The sequence below is a fragment of the Colius striatus genome, chromosome 6, assembly GCF_028858725.1.
Source record: "Colius striatus isolate bColStr4 chromosome 6, bColStr4.1.hap1, whole genome shotgun sequence".
NCBI lineage: Eukaryota > Metazoa > Chordata > Aves > Coliiformes > Coliidae > Colius > Colius striatus.
The window spans coordinates 32,091,621-32,108,053 of NC_084764.1; positions in this window are offsets into that span (position 1 = coordinate 32,091,621).

The following is a 16,433-nucleotide window of genomic DNA, read 5'->3' on the forward strand; positions in this document are numbered from 1 at the left end:
GACAGTCACAAGAGCACTCCATCAAATCATAGATACTATAGGTGGAAAAGACCTTTTTAATCTCCCTGGAGCAAGCCCAATTAAATTCAGCTTCCAATTAGATCAAGGAGATAGATACTACCTGAGGTGTAAAAAGCAATTAACTCCTTAAAAGTTCATATACATCTAGTTGACAAAGGTAACATCGAGCAAATGTTAAGGATGCACAGCTAAGCACTCTGAAGTCAAAACCATCAAAAATCCAGGCAACACAAACAACCTCTTGCCTGTCCCTGTGATTCCCATATAGATTTTAAATATTTCCAGTCAGTTAATAACACAGATCAGGTGTGAGACTGTTAATGGTGCTCCTTAATGGTCAGGCTGTGTCTCTTTAGGAAATCTATGACAGACCTGGCAAAAATTCAGTAATATGTTTGACAGCACTGTGTCCTGGGAAAAGCTCACCCTTTTGAGCAGAAGCCCCAGACAGGCAGAGCTGGCAGTGAGAAGAGGGTGATGGCACAGCCCAGCTGCCAGTGAGGCTGCACAGAGCAGTCTGGGGCACCAGGTTTGACAAGGAAAGGTACAAAGGGGAGGCATTTAGCACAAAAGTGTGACAGGACAGCTTCACTCAAACAATGCACAGCAAATAGACATTTAATTATGTCTCCATGCCATGAGCTTAGGTAACACACAAGGAAAGTAAAACCACAGGCTTCTGAGCAGAAATCCTCATTTGGTGATGTTGGCTTCTGGAAGACACTTCCCAAAACCTGGATGTTACAAATACAGTGCACATAGCAGGCACAGACCTTCTAAACTGGGGAAAAGGAGCATGTGGAAGGTGTCTGGAGACATGTGGAGGCATGTCCTAATGAGTAATCACAGTCAATAATCTAGAAAGAGCGTCAAGTGATTTCTGGTGCAGACCACCAGAATATGGTTAGGCATTAAAAGCTGTAACAAGACAGAAGATGTAAAGCAAAGAGGAGCTCTGGTCATGAATGTTATACACTGGAAAACTCTGCCACTGTTACAATACTATCAGGCTTATTCATCACTTTATATGACAATTTTCTAAAATCAAGCTGTGCTGCACCTAGCATGGAAAAAGAAAGAGATATGTATATATAATGTAACAGACAGAGGTTTTTTTAAGAGCCATCTCAAAATCTCACTGCAAATATCTGACACAAATTGAGAAGAAAGGAAGTATATCAGCATTATAAAACAGAATAAGCAAGATGGCCCAGATAATTATAGACTTGTCAGTCCAACATGAATGCCAGAAAAAATAACAGAACAGCTGTTACAGAAGTTAATCAAGAGAGAGCTAGAAGAATAAAATACGGTCGGTGCTGGTCTGCAAAACTAATTATCCTCTTTTTAGGAAAGATTCCTGGTTTAAAAGTTTCACAGGATGCTCAAGGAAATTTCAGTAGCATCCACCATCCAGGCCAGCATCCCCGTGCTCCAGGGCCATTGCTGCAACCACTTGACTAAGGGATATGGTTTAGTTTAGTAATGGGCTTGGCAGTGTGAAGTGAGTGGTTGAACACAATAATCTTAAAGGTCTTTTCCAAATGCAATGATTCCACGATGTTGAGATTTTTTTTAACCAGCTGCTTCTTCATCCATTTGGTTTGTGATTCATTGACTTTCTTTAATGAATAGTACTGTGTCATGGCCTGTCCTGTAACGTGGTGACACCAGAGCTATGTGTTCCCAGCAGGTATCCAGGGGCTGCCCAATTTGGAACTAACTCCCTGGCCTGGGTTGGGTTGACTCTGGCAAGGCCAGGGTCGAGGAGAGGTGAGTGAAAAATATGCTGAGGAACCAACACAGGGACATCTGGATTGCAGGGTCAGATAATCATTTCAGCATGTCCACGTGCAGCCTCATGACTAAGAAGTATACAAGATCAGAGATCTGTACTTGGAACTGGCATCACTAAAACAGGCCACAGGGTCCTGCTGTAATGAGCTGAACGGAGTTCCCAGGGCAGCACTGGCAATCAGGACAAATGATGCTCGTGCAGGAGCTCCCAAAGCCAGAGCAGAGGTCCAAGTGCATCCCAGCTGTTGCAGGGCCTGTTCTCCGGCTGAACCGCTGTCCCCGGTCCTGGAGGAGTGCGGGAGAGACGCGCAGTGCCGAAACCCCATGTCAGAGGCAGTGGGAGATGTGACAGTCTGGGGACATCTGCACTGTTGGCGAGGGGCCAGGTGTGCTTGTCCTTTACAGCAAGAGTAATTAAGAGACCAACAAACTTATCATGCACCTGGAAATTTTTAAATCAGGGTAAGATTGATTTTTTTTGTTGTTGTTTTTGTTTTTCTTCAGCAGTACTCTAGTTTGTTCAGGAGTTTGACCTCTTGGGGCCTCTGTTAGGAAGAAAGTAACAGTGCTCCCTTCTGACTTTATAATCTATAAATCCATTAACCTGTAGATAAAGTCCAGGCAGTGAATCCAAAGTGCTGACCACCTAAGTAGAAACAGAATTGTTGTGCTTTAATTAAGAATGAGGAAAATCATGGTTATGTTGAGAATTAAACTTGACTTTGAGATGAGCAATAGAGATTTTCAAAACGAGACAACTTTTCTCCTCAAAGCAGGCTGTTCACAGGTGGCCATGAGCAGGTGATCAAGGCCCCACAAAGAAAATGACTGGCATCTTTCTGAAAAAAAATCCAGTTCCTGTTTGTGGGAAATGAGGAAAAGAGAGATTGTGGATTAATGAGAACAGTTTCTAATGAACTGAGCTAATCACAAGGCAGCCTTTACACAAGGGAAAAAAGCAGAGGGAAAAGTACAAGCTGAGCAGCAGATTTCTTGCACTAAACTCCCTGCCTAAGCACACAGGCACCTGGGAATACCTGTGTGCTGAGAACAGTAAAACAAATCCTGCAACATGTGAAATCTTCAAAAGCACTGTGCTCAGAGGATGTGGCTGGCAGAGGGCAGGGGCCATCAACACCTCCCTGTCCACCACAGGCACCCAGAGCCATCCCCCAGAGAGATGCCTTCTGGCTACTGAACTTCATTTGTAAATGACAAGCCACAAAATGCAGTTTTAAAATAGAGGAGGAAGGGTAAGTAATAGAATTAGAGTTTCAAATTGTAGTTAGACTCTATAGAAAAAAACCCTAGGTTTTATCATCGCTATTGTTATTCAGAAAAAAAAGTAAACATAGACTGCAATATCTTCTCTACAAATACATGTCAGTGGCAGATGTGTTGACCATTAGCTAAGGGCCCAGACAGCTTTTCAGGCCCTTCTTGCATTGTGAAGTGTATTGCCTGGACAAACTGTGACCATTACGAGCCAAGGGATGTGGTGCAGCCTTGTCAGCTTGTAATCATGTCTGCTACATGAGAAGACACTAGCAGACAATAGCCCAAGGAGACGCCCTCCACCTGCAAAACTTCTGGCAAAGAATCTATTTCTTTTTATTCTCCAGAAAAACTAAGACAGAGTCAGACAAGGTCACTAGAAGCAAAGCACTCATTTGAGGGTGTCCAGCACATCTGGTTCCCGCTGCAGTCAGGTGAGCATGGCACAAACCCAGGCAGCCATGGGCCATCTGCTTGGCCACTGCAGCCACAGGGCTCCTACCTGGGAGCTTCATGCTGGAAAGGCACCATATGTATCCTGAGGAGTCAGGGTATGCTTTTTAAAATGTCCTCTTACAGTGTCACACATCATCAGAGTCTGGTGCTTTGGAGACTCTTCCACTGGGAAAATAAAAATCATTTTATTTCAAAATAATTATTAGCATTAGAAGTTGGAGATAGATATGGTCTTTTGGTGGTTTGGGGAGGGGTTTGTTTGGGGATTTTTTGAGGTAAAAATGTTTGCAACAAAGTATTTCTAAGAAAAAATACTGTGTTTTCTTTTTGGTTTTTTTATTTCTTTTTTCCATCCCCTGCTTCAAAGCTGCACAGAGAAAGGTGAGGGCTCTGTTTGGCTCAAAGCACAGATTTGGATGGGAGTCTCCCATGCCATAGCCAAATGCTCTGCCTATGGCATACAGGCTGTCCTGGTGTGCTGACTGCTGAGTGTTCTTTTGTTTTGCATAAAACTGAAAGGTCTGCATTTTCTTCTACAAGAAGGAAACATCTCCCAGCCACTGCCCCAGAATAAGTAAATAAAAATCAATGTGGTACTGGAGTTTGCTTTGCAGTAGGGCCAAGAAGAAGTGTGCTCTCTTGGGAGAAACATGAATGAAGCACAGAAAGCCTCCAGAGCAGAAAATCTCCTTTTGTTCCTCCTCCACCATCTCTGCAGCAGAGAATCTGTCCCTAAAGCTCACTCCTCATCCTGACTGTGTTTGCTGATGTGTGCACAGAATTGACACAGCCTATAATTGCACTGGTTTATGGTTTTCTATAGGACACTGTTCTGCTCCCATTTGCCTCTGTTAGGGTAACTCCCTGGAATTACATTACAAGAGAGAACCTTTCTGCTTGGATCTCTTTACTTAATCAAAAAACCTTTCTGCACCTAATGACCTCACAGCCTCACATCCTGTAGCACAGAAAGACAATTGTTCCACTCTGCTGTAATCTTGTTACTAGTAACTCTCCCAGTGACATCCCTTAGAAAGTTTTGTGACAATATTAAATACACCAGTCCTCTGGGCAAGTAACCCATCAGGAAATTGTGGGCCATTGGGGTAGTGCTGTGCTCTTTCCCCTACCCAGCACACATCGCCCCCACTTGACTCACTACAATCCATCCAAGGGGCAAAATCAGGGACATGGAGGCACTGCTTTGGCTCTGAGTTGCCCTCTGCTCCTCGTTTGCCAGCAGGAATGGCAGCATCAAGCGGCTTGGTGTAGCTGCCTGGCAGCCTCTCCTCATAAGCCTCTCTGCAAAGTAGGATTTATTTCTGGCAAGGTAGTTAAGACACCTGTTAATTATGCCAAAGTACTTCAATTAAGAGCTGATCTGATAAATAAGTATGGCAGTTCCCAGTTGTGGCCATCCACTCCTCCTTGCCTCCCCTGAGGAGCAGCCTCCACGGAGGACACTTCTGAATTGTCCCTCAGCTGCTGTTTAAAATTTCCTACCTGCCTCTCAATTCGTGCACCGACTGAGCAGCACTGCTGTGGCACCTGATGTTGGCTTACATAGGCTCTATGGTCTTTATATGTTTGGGGCATTCTCAAATACCTTTCAATCCTGGCTTTCATGTGCAGATTCACAAAACGCATGTACCCAAGGACATGTTCTTGCAAGTGATATTTCCCCAGTCGTCCCTCTGCAGCTGCAGTGACTTTGTCTAGGATGAAGCACAAAATCCCTCAGAAGATGGACAGGCCAGCTCATTCCAGTGCGCTCCTGGCAGAAAGTTAATTAATCCTGTTTTACAGAGCTGTGACAGCTGAATCCTCAGTACAATGGTTGCAAAGTTGTCATCACCAGAGTTTCTTTTTATTATAGCCCCAGAGTAATGGAAACATAATTGCTTCACTTGCAGCAAATCTGGATTCCCTTGTAGTCCACCTGAAAAGCTTTTCATTTCCCCCTACTCTCCTTGTGTTGTGGAGCAGCTCATCACTTACTAAACTTCAAACTATCAGTCATTCCTTTGCACTTATGCTTGAGTAAGGCCTCTGAACTTGCAGCAGGGCTTCCAATCAGCATTCCAGTCAGGGGGTAGGATTACTGCCTGCCTTGTTGCACACTGCCACAGAAGCTGCACCTTCATTCTCTACCCAGAAGTCATGACCACACCTTCTGTGAAAGACAAGTAACACTGACCGCAGCAACACAACTGGTTCTTGTTCAGAGCAGCATGGGTTTTTGCATCAATGGAAGGACTCATGCTGTAGATGCACACCATGTATATACTTGAGTCAGCACTAAAAAGAAAGCACATATCCCACACCATGCAAATCAAGCAGCTTTTGAGTGCTGAGATCATGGTTTACTTTCATTTTCTTGTAAACAATGTTTTAGGATATTAACAGAGAATGCAAAAACCAACCTTGTATCCACAATTGGTTTTCCAGTACCAGACTAGGTGAAGTTTAAGTTGTATTGCAGAAACTCCTTTTAACACACATCTGCCTAACACACTATTCATCTTAGTACAGCTGGGGGCTTCTGAACTACTTTGTGCCTGGATATGCCAATGTGCTGATAATAATCTGATAATAATTATATTGTCTTACTTTTGTATTTATGGGTTATCTTACCACGGAAGACAAGCTTCAACACTTACCAAACAGCACTGGAAGATGATTGAAAGCCTGGTGGGAGCGTGGCTGCAGCTGTAGTACATGTGGCTCCTTCAGGGAGGTGCAGGGAGCAGATGATGCTTCCCAGCTGCTACCCAAATGGGATTCCACCCTCATAACAAGGTGTAAAGATGATACACCATTATCTGACTGTGTGCTGAGCTGTGCTTCATGGGATGGTCTTGATTTTCCTTGTCTCTTGCCTGCAGTGCTGTGCCTTGGCTTGGGGAAAGCCATTCAGGGTACCCATCCCCTGCAATCTCCCTCTGCCCCAGGCAGGTGGGTGGCTCATCCCATCAGGGCTAGCACCTGCAGCCTCTCCCACAAATAAACACCCCTGTCAAAACATGTATGGGATCTTGGGGCTTCAGACAGGTATCAGTGATGCCCCTGAGAGCATGCTTTAAAGGTCTATGATCCAGCAAAGGCAGAACACCTTAAAGGCCATGGATAATTCATTTAGTGCCATTTTCAGATAAAGCTGAGCTTTGCAAAGAAATGCAGCTGATATATGTGATAATCCAAGTGATATATGTGATGTAAGGTATTGAAGAGCCTCAGGATAAAAGAAAAAAAAAAAAAAGGAAGAAGATCAGAGTGAGCAAAAAACAAACATAAAAAATAAACAAAGAGAAAAGGAACATTATCTTTTCAACCTCATGGAACACAAAACATTATTAAATAGATGCTTAAGGCTATAAACCAACAAAAAGATATAAAAGGCACAGAGACATTGTTTCTGTTACAACAAAATAATTAATATTCTTATTCCGTTGGCCTCAGTTGAACTTTCAGAGATTCAGGCAATCAGATTCCTCAGGCTATAACACCATTAGAGACCAAAGAGGACTGCATGACTCGGTGCTCTCGTTGCTTCCTTCATAAGCCAAACACCAACTTTGTTGAATTTTATCCCCAAGTAATGAGACGAACTGTTATGACAGCAAGACATATGTATCTTGCATCTAAAATCTTTCAAAACCACCTGTTTGGGTTTCTTCATCATTAAATGGATTTCAAAGAAAATAAAATACAAAGTTTTCTCCAAACAAAATACCTTAGAAGGTGTCAACAGTGTGCAAAGTTTCAATAAGCAAGATGTTGCAATTTGAATGGCACACAAGATAAAATAAGCACATCCAGTTACAGCCGTGGTGAGCAGAGGCTGTCACAGTGGGGAAAGCTCAGGCCCTGCCTCAGAGAAACAATCCATTGAAGATCTCAAAACAGATTCTTGGTGGTGTTTGCAGAAAAGCAGTGAGAAAGGTCACCTTGATCTTCTATTTCCTCCCTGGCTCAAGGAGCATTGGATCCAGCATGGCCTGGGCATTCCCTCCTATGTCAGCACCTTGCTGGAGGCTGTGCTGCAAGAGGCACTGGAGAATCTGGGACACCACTGGATCACCACTGCGGTCGCCACTGCTCTCCAACAACTATGGCCACAGATGGGGCGTGATGTAGGGCTTACTTTCCTCATGTACGAGGGATAGATGTGTTTACAGATCAGAAGAAGGTCCTAGTTAGTAATATTACCTTCTCACAAGCCTCCATAGTCCACAAGCGACATGGTACATGGTCACTTGCTCCCCAGAGGCCAGTGAGCCCTGAGGATCTCCAATGGAGCAGGACTACCACTGCCTTTGCAATGATGAAGACACACCAAATGAGAAACTACTAGATTAAGCAACCTTAGGTGTAGCTTTTTTTAACCTCATCAGGTAAGGCCTAGCTTTTATAAAAAAGGAACATAAATAAAATAGCAAGAAACAAAAAGCATTCTGTCCATGATCTGTGATCAGCTCATCAAGAGGATGGCAGGGGGTCTCAGGAGAAGCCTATAGGAATATCTCTCAGGACAACTCAATGCAAAGCTTCCCTTTTTAGCTCTATTTCAATCCACGTAAATTGTTTCATTATAGGTGAGCAGGGAGAGAGACAGGACCTGGGACCAGGATATGGGTTCAAGAAACATGTGCAAAGTCATTAGACACAATGTGAACTTTGTTGGAGAGGTGAGGATGATCCTGCATCTGGGGATGCAGAGCCATATTCCCGAGCATCCTGCTGCTCAACACAGAGAAACAGCTACCAGTTCTCCATGGGCTGCATCCAGCTAAGGGCTCTTCTCCCAGGCTCCAGTCTGGGGTGAGCATGATTAAATTTTAGAGGGGACCATTGTATAATCACCTCTCTTGGAGACCAGTTCTACTGTCATGTGCCATACATGTAACCCTAGTGCTTATACATAGGTATGTTATGTACAAGTATTTGTATACACTGTATATTTTGAGGAAAGAGCTGAAATTCTGCAGTCCATGATGTGGTAGGTAGTGGTTACTGAGAATTTCAGAACATTTGAGAAGTTTCTATTCAGCAATGGGTTTATTTCCTATTTGGGATAAGAGGCCATGGGCAGGCATAATACATTATGCATGCTGTGACTTCAGCTTTTATTCAAAATATATAATTTTATAGTGAGTGACATTTTCTAGAGAGATTTATTAAGCAGCAAAAGCAGTGCCACTTAGAGTCATGTAGAAACACAAGGAAGCAATGTATTTCTGAGAAGCAGGTTATTTGATTTTCAGACAGAGATGCAGAGTTTCCTGCCAGGTCTTGAGTTAACTGTTTATTTCACTTGCCACAGTGACCTTCCTCCCAAATCGAGCTCTGAAGATTAGGTATCATCTGATCTTAGAGCTTTGCCTTTGGTTGCTGTGCTGATAGCTGCAATATGCTTCTGTAGAGCCCACCGCTGGCACTGCAGAGCTCACAGTATTTGTTCCAAAATTATAGATTAAAATATCCTTAAGCAGACATAAAATAGCAGAAAGAGAGACTTGTCTGCTGTACTATGGCTTTTCAAAAAATGTGAAACATTCCAGCTGATGACATCTTTTCCATTCCCCAGTGACCAAATGTTTTATACATCAGTGTTTCCTCCAGGGGCTGAGTTTCTGCAGTACTAGTCACTCCTGTGCTTGATGTCTGCAGTGAGGCCCCCAGCCTGGACACAACTCTAGCTTCTCCTGGCCAGCAATGAGGATGCTGCAGTGGATGTTTACCTTGGCTTGTGGACTGTGTTTCTTTTCACAGAGGCACACACATTGGCTTTTTGACACCAACAGGATTTTCTTGAATCCTGGTCCTTTTGCAATTTGTTTGAGCTCACAGATCTTTTTATGAAGAGCTGCTACCAAGACAGCCCTTTGCCAGGCTTACTTTTCAGGTGATGACTTCCTATTTGGTTCTAATCTATTTCTACCAAAATAAGGAACTTCCATTTGTCCCCACTGACTTTTTCATACCTTTTTTTTCCAGTTCATATGGTTAGAGACAGGCTTCCTGCACCAAATCCAGAGAACCTGGCTGAGACAGGATACGCCATTTCTCCAAAAGACGTGCAGCCTTATGTTAAAAAACCCAGATGACAGGAATTCATTCCTGTCTCTGGATAACAACTAGATTAAGAGTGCTTGTGGTTTCCCTAGCTCTCTTCCAGCCCTGTGCTTTTTGTCTGTTCCATCAGGCACACAGCAGCTGGTGGCAGGTTGCTGCCTGAGCTGGAGCCTGCACTCAGGTTACCATGCAACCCTCTCTTCAGCACGCTGCAGCCAGCAGTGTTTTAGCCTTTTCTGAAATGTGGAGTTTTCAGACCTCTCTGCATCTTCCATCTCTTTCCAAATCACTTATTTTAATTCTCAAATAGTCCACATGAGACAGAAGTAATAATTTCTTATAACTAAGAAGTAACTTCTTATCAATTTCCTCAGTGCTTCAATGAATGAAGAACAGCCCTGCTGTCCTACACCAACAGCTGAGCATCCTGACAATTGACTTCATGGCAGTATCTCTGCATACGGTGCACACTGAACATCTACTTCCTGAAAAGAGGAGTTTCTTAAGCGCCCTGGCAATGGTACAGTAGTGCTTACACAATTACAGAAAATTCTCTATTAGACTTTCTTCAACAGCCCTGGGCAAGATTGTACCTACTGTGGTTTTCCAAGATCCAAAGGCTGAGCAGGGATAATGACACATTTCTGCTCTTCCTGAAAAAGGAAAGAAAGATGAATGAGTGACTGCACTTAATCTCCAAGGATTCAAGCTTTGTGATGCTCAAAGCAAAGACAGGGTAAAGAAGGAAACAGTTTAAGGGCAAATGCTCAGTTATTTTCAAGCCCATCATAGAGAAGTTCTTCAAAAGTAATTATTCTACATACCTAGCATTTTATATCAAGATAGGTTGTTTTTTGCTGGCTGAGGGGGTATCTGTTCAAAAGCAAACCTTTTTTTCTTGCAAGGGTTACTCAGTGACAGAATTTTCATTCAATTCAACACACAAAGATTAAGATTTTAGTCAGTAGAAAGTGAGAAATTAGTCCAATTTGCACAGTAATTAGAGGATACAGGTGCCACAGGTGTTGCTTCCTGTACTCACTATGCCCCATTTCCTCTGAGCTTTTTCTGCTGTGCAGCATTAATCTAACCTTGTTCATAATCTCAGGCAGTTTCAATATCTCTCTGCTAGAGCTGCTCCCTGCAGTTTCCTGAATTCTACCGTGGCAGAGGCTTTCACACTGTTTCTGCATGGTGTGTCCTGTCAGTGATTGGTTTCTTACCCATACAGTTTATTTTAGCTGTCCTTAAAAATCACTTTAACCACTCCACTTTTGACAGAAGGCATCTCTGACATTTGACTGGACCAGCTAAGTGAGCCAGTAGAATAATTATTTCAGTACTGAATGTTTGATATTGCTCCAGGACCCTGATGTCTGGGCTCCTGTCCTGCTGATTTTCACTGCAAGGACATGAAGATAGCACAGAGTAGCTGATGGAGACACTTAATTGCAGCGTGCCCGAAGCTCCACCACTGAGACAAGTGGTCCTGGCAGTCTGTGCAGCACACATCAACTGCCTTCTGAATAGGGGAGCTTCAGAGATTCTGTAGAAATCTCTCCAGTGTTGCAGTCTCTGCTGTTTCCAGCTGCCCTTCATTAGTAGTCATGGTGGTATAAGGCAGCCCACTACAAAATTCTCTTGCAGATTTTTATTGCTGTATTCACAAAGCACAATTCTGGTTGACACATTTTCTGATAAAGCTCGGTTGATAACATACCATCATTGTCTTTAAGCATGTATTTGAGGCAAACCTCTGACCAGAACCATCATCAAAACTACTAATAGTGCTGTAACACTTCAGTTTAAGCACAATCAAAGTGTACCTATTGCCAAAAGCCCTATTGTGGAACAGAAACCCTGCAAAATTTGGTTTAGTCTGAAGATGAAGGCTGAAAAATCCACCCTTGATAGGGTGATAAACCTCACCATCTTTGATTATTATTTTTAAAGTATCATGAGTTGCTACACAGAAGATGGGAACTGAAGAACAGTGCAAGAAAAAGCCTGTCTCCACACCATTTTAAATCATAAAACAGTTGTGACATTGCTAGACTACTGTGACATCATGAGCAGTTACCACAAATGTGCTTGGATAGCCACATCTGTGACATACAGTCTGAAGACTCAGATGATGGTACAGAAGTTTGTTCATTTGGTTAGATTTTACTCTCACCATGTCCTTTGAGAGAGCTCAGCCATAAAAATCACTGTAAGACTCTTCCAGAAGCTGAAAGGAGTAACCACCTATGGACACTGCATCGCCCACTTTTGTCATCTTGTGTTCCTAAAGCCCAACAGCGGTTACAGACTGTTTGGCTTCTGAGAAACCACCGTCTCATGCCAACAACAATAAACAGTTCTCTGCTTTGGCCACAAAGCTGGAATATGTTAAGAGGAATAACACTGGTGACTGTTGCCTCACCCTCTGACACTTGTACAACAATCCGCTCCAAAATGTTGCTGTCATCTTCTAATCAGATTATACATCCAACCTCCAAAATGTTTCACAAACAGATTTCACGAGCTGATAAGCTTCAGGAACATGAGCCAAAATTGTAACGAGTAGGGTTGCAAGACAAAAGGGCCATGCAGCATTCTACTCCCCAGTGTCAAGAGGAATTTGGATACTACATGGTACAAACTCAAGGACTGCCTGGATCCAGGCAAAGGGGAGTACTTTAGAAGCATTTTCAAAGATACTCCAGCAGGAAAGACAAGGGTGTCCTCAAGCCTGTGGTGAAAGAATGTCCGAACTCAATTGTTTCCCCAAAGCAGATTTTTGCAGAGATCACTCCTGCCTGATTTATCTGTGACCATAATGCTCAGCAGCAAGGTCTGGCACTTGCCATTGTTATTTCATTGCCTCAGTTGTCAAAGGAGAATATAGGACACAAAATACTGCTGAGAAGCCTGCATATCAGGCAACAACATTAAGATACCTCTGCACAATGCTGGGTCTCTTCTCCTGTCCACAACTGTCAATACTCGCTGGTACAATTGATTCCATCAGGGCGATGACGACATATAGATCTTTCCCAAGAGCAGCAGACGTATGTGATCTAGCAGTTTTCATACCACACTTCCTATCCCAAACCTGAACATAGATCGTTTTTTAAAAAGAGCAATACAGTTAAGAGCTGAACAGCCTGTTATAAGTGTATCAGTGCTTAGTTTTCAGAGATACACACAAGCTACAGGCAGGCAGGAGGGACTTTTACCTTCCCTTGATTAAAGAAAGACATAGATATTTGCATATTCAGAGAAACAATTTCTTAATCTGTTGGTCTGGGGTTTTTTAAAGCTTCATGTAACAGGAATTCTGTATATTCAATTAAAGACAGATGCCAGAATCAGTAAGGTCCCACCTCCCACTTTCAGACAGGGTACATACAGGTTCTCAGCTCACTGCAGCGGAAGCAAATGGTGGACCCCATCTGTGCAAACAAAAGGATTTTCAGGGAAATATCAGCCTGCCCATCCATTTTAGTCCCCTTTGGCCAGACTTGTGATTATCTTGGCTCTACCACATCTCCTCCTGCCCTGCCACCTTCCCACACAAGAACTGGTGTCTAGAGAAGGTATGAGAAAACCTTGCAACTGCTCCAGACAGCTGAGCCTCAAGGCTGGCTGCCCTGCGAATGTGCAAGGCAGGCAGGCTGGAGACAGGTTCTGTGCATCCTTTGCAATGGTCTGCAGAGGGGAATGTAGTCAAGGTGGAAGCCATCCTGTTCCACTCTCCTTTGACAGAGGTGGCAGCTGAGGCCTCACAGCCTCAGGATCCAGAGATACAAAGCACTCTTGGGAGTAGCTCTACGTTTGGACTGTCTTCAATTTTCAAAAGATGGAAGCCAAGATACACATCTGATATACACTCTTATGGAGATACTTCACATGACGTGGGGTTAACAAGGACTGACATACAAGTCATTCAGTCTCCTTTTGCTTCCACTGGTTGGTTTGTTCCAGTCGTTAGTGGGATCACTTAAAGACTGAAAAGAAATCAGGAAATTCATTTTAATGACCTTCAAAGAAACGTGAACTGCTTCAGCAAATCTGCCTCAAGTTTCTATCGTAATCTAGTGAGCAGGCAGATGAAGCATAGAACTGTCATGCACCGATATCAACACATTAAATTGTTCATCTTAATTGGCATCTAAAGCTTTGCAGTATTTGTTAATTTTATAAGATTTTTTTTCATCTTTCATGGAAGCAAACAGAATTGAAATATTAGAAGATGAAATAAGAAAAAGGATATGTTATGTTTCTTGTTGTAAGAATAATCACTGGAGACACACAAAGTTTTAATGTTAATGTCTCCACATCACTGCTCCATGCATGCTAAAATAGGTTTGGAAACGCTTGAAAGGTTAAAGCTTTTGCAAATTATGAAACCCCACCATTTTAGAGCTATAAATCCTGCTCATCTGGGATAGTTGTTCTTGTGTAAAACCTCATGTTTTCTTGAAAGACTGAGCTGAATATTTATGCTTAGCACATCAAACACAAGAATGGCACTGAGCTTCACTTGTCTGCAGTGGGTATTTAAGAGTTTACTGTTGGTAATTAAGTCTAGAAATTATAATTAGTCATTTATCCAAAGTGGAGTACTCAGTTTTTCCTTGCTTACCTTTCCAGCACAGGACTGGTGTTAACTCACTGGTTGCTCTGGAGCAATATCTTTGTAAATCCAACTTTTGTCCTTTATGATTTAATTATGACCTGGTGGTTCACAGGGCCTCTTTATCTTTGCCAGCACAGAAACTGTCTCAGACAGGTGTCTGTTCTGGTACAGGAGCTGATAAACCAAAACAGGAGACTTTGGAAAGCACTTGCCAACAGTCACCCCATCAGCCAAACACTGCAAACCTTAAGAAAAGGCAAGGCTGAGGCACCAGCAGAGAATGGGTTATGGGTGACATACAGCTCAAAACAATGTGTAAGGTTGGGTTGGTTCACAGGTGTTGCACCACCAGACTCACTGCAGCTCATCCTTTTATAAAAGGAAATAAATGCATTTTGCCCAGAGGAAAGTGAGGCTGAGGAAGGGGCAACCAGGAGTGAGTTTTTGAGCCAGTAAGCAAGCAAAAGTGGGGAATGAGCATCCTGAGCAACAAGTGAAGAAGCATTTGAGGATGGCTTCAGTGCCAATATGCCTCAGTGTCTTTGAGGAGTGCATGGATGTCTCTTAGTGGCTGCATAAGCACAGCCAACTGTGACCAGCAAGTAGGGTATGGCATTGTTTGCCAGGAAAATATCTGATGAGGCACATGCAGAGGCATGTGCATTGGTGTAGTCTTGATGTTTTGTAATGCTATAGCAATACCCCACAGCTGTGAATCCAGTTGGCTGGGTAGCCAGACACATTCCAGGGCAATGCTGAGCCACTGCAGCAATGCTGTTGGCCAGCCAGTCCTAACACACAAACTTAAAGTCAGATGAAAAATTAGAATAGCTAACAAAGGAGAAACCCACATGCATTGTGAGAAAATACCTAAAAGAGGAAAAAAAGGAGCCATAAGAAGGTCTAAGGACTTCCTGGCACACAGAGTGTCTGCTGAGTGCTCAGGGGAGACCCATCAAGCTGCCCAACCCTTGCAAGGCTATGAGGCACTCTGTGCCCATTGTGCTGACACAGGGTACTGGGACAAACTCTGTCCCTGCTGCCATCTGCATCTCCCCAGCTCCAGCTCTCCTCCATCTTGATCCGAATGCCTGGTGCTGTGCCCCACAGCATCGCAGAAGATGTCTGCACATGTGCAATCCTTCTCTAGGGCAGCTCAGACCAGGTGCTGCTCACTTCAGCCCCACGCTGCTCGAAGCCATTGCAATACTACAAATAAGCTCTTTCCCAGACCTCTCCACTGCTGTCTGAAATACAGTTCTTCTGATCATGTGCCTCATGATTCCTGCTGTTGCTTTCCAGGTTATGTCAACACCTTACCTCTCACAAAAGCAATTCAACAGAAACCTTATGCTTTTGCCAAACAGTTTTCTGAGGTTTTCATTTCTTCTTAAATAAATACTTTCCTCATATAACAAAATAAAATCCAGAGAGAGTAAAAAAGAAGGAAAAAAAACTGAACAAAAACCCCATGATCCTCTCCACAAACACCTCCAACAACCAACAATTATTTGTGGCTCCTGTGACTCTGATAAGTCGGAGCAGAATGTATAGATTTATCGATTTGGTTGTTGCAGCAGGATCTGTAAACATTTTCTTGGCTCAGAGCAGGCTTTCAGTGACTCTCTTGGTCTTATTGTTGCTTTCCAAAACAAACAAAATAACTCAAACCTCTGTTTGGGAAGTTTAACCTGTCATGTACCACCCTGCCCCTCCTGGACGCTGACTCACATGGTTTTGGAGGACCCAACAGCCTGTTTCTCCCAGTTTTGTCTTTCATGGCCTGCCTCTGCTTCACCTTAACAGCAGACGAGCAGAATGTATACACACATAAAAGCAGTTGAGCACCAAAAGTGTCATGTCTACATCTCATCCTGAAAGCAAATGTCTCCTTTCCAAATCACATTCACCCACCTGCAGAATCAATTCTGATTTTTTTTCCTGAGCCCTCATTTCTCTTTCACCTACAAGGCACAGATCAGCAGCTGTTGACAACACATCTTACTGTCATATTGGCAGATAACATTGAACAGCAATGGAGCACCCAGAGATTGATGGCAGAAAACACAGTAGACTATTCAATTCACAAAGGAATTTTTAATACCTCTACCAGCAACGCAGTTGGTGTTGTACTGCAGAACACCAGAAATGACAGGCTTTATTGTTACTTCTGTAAACAGAAATT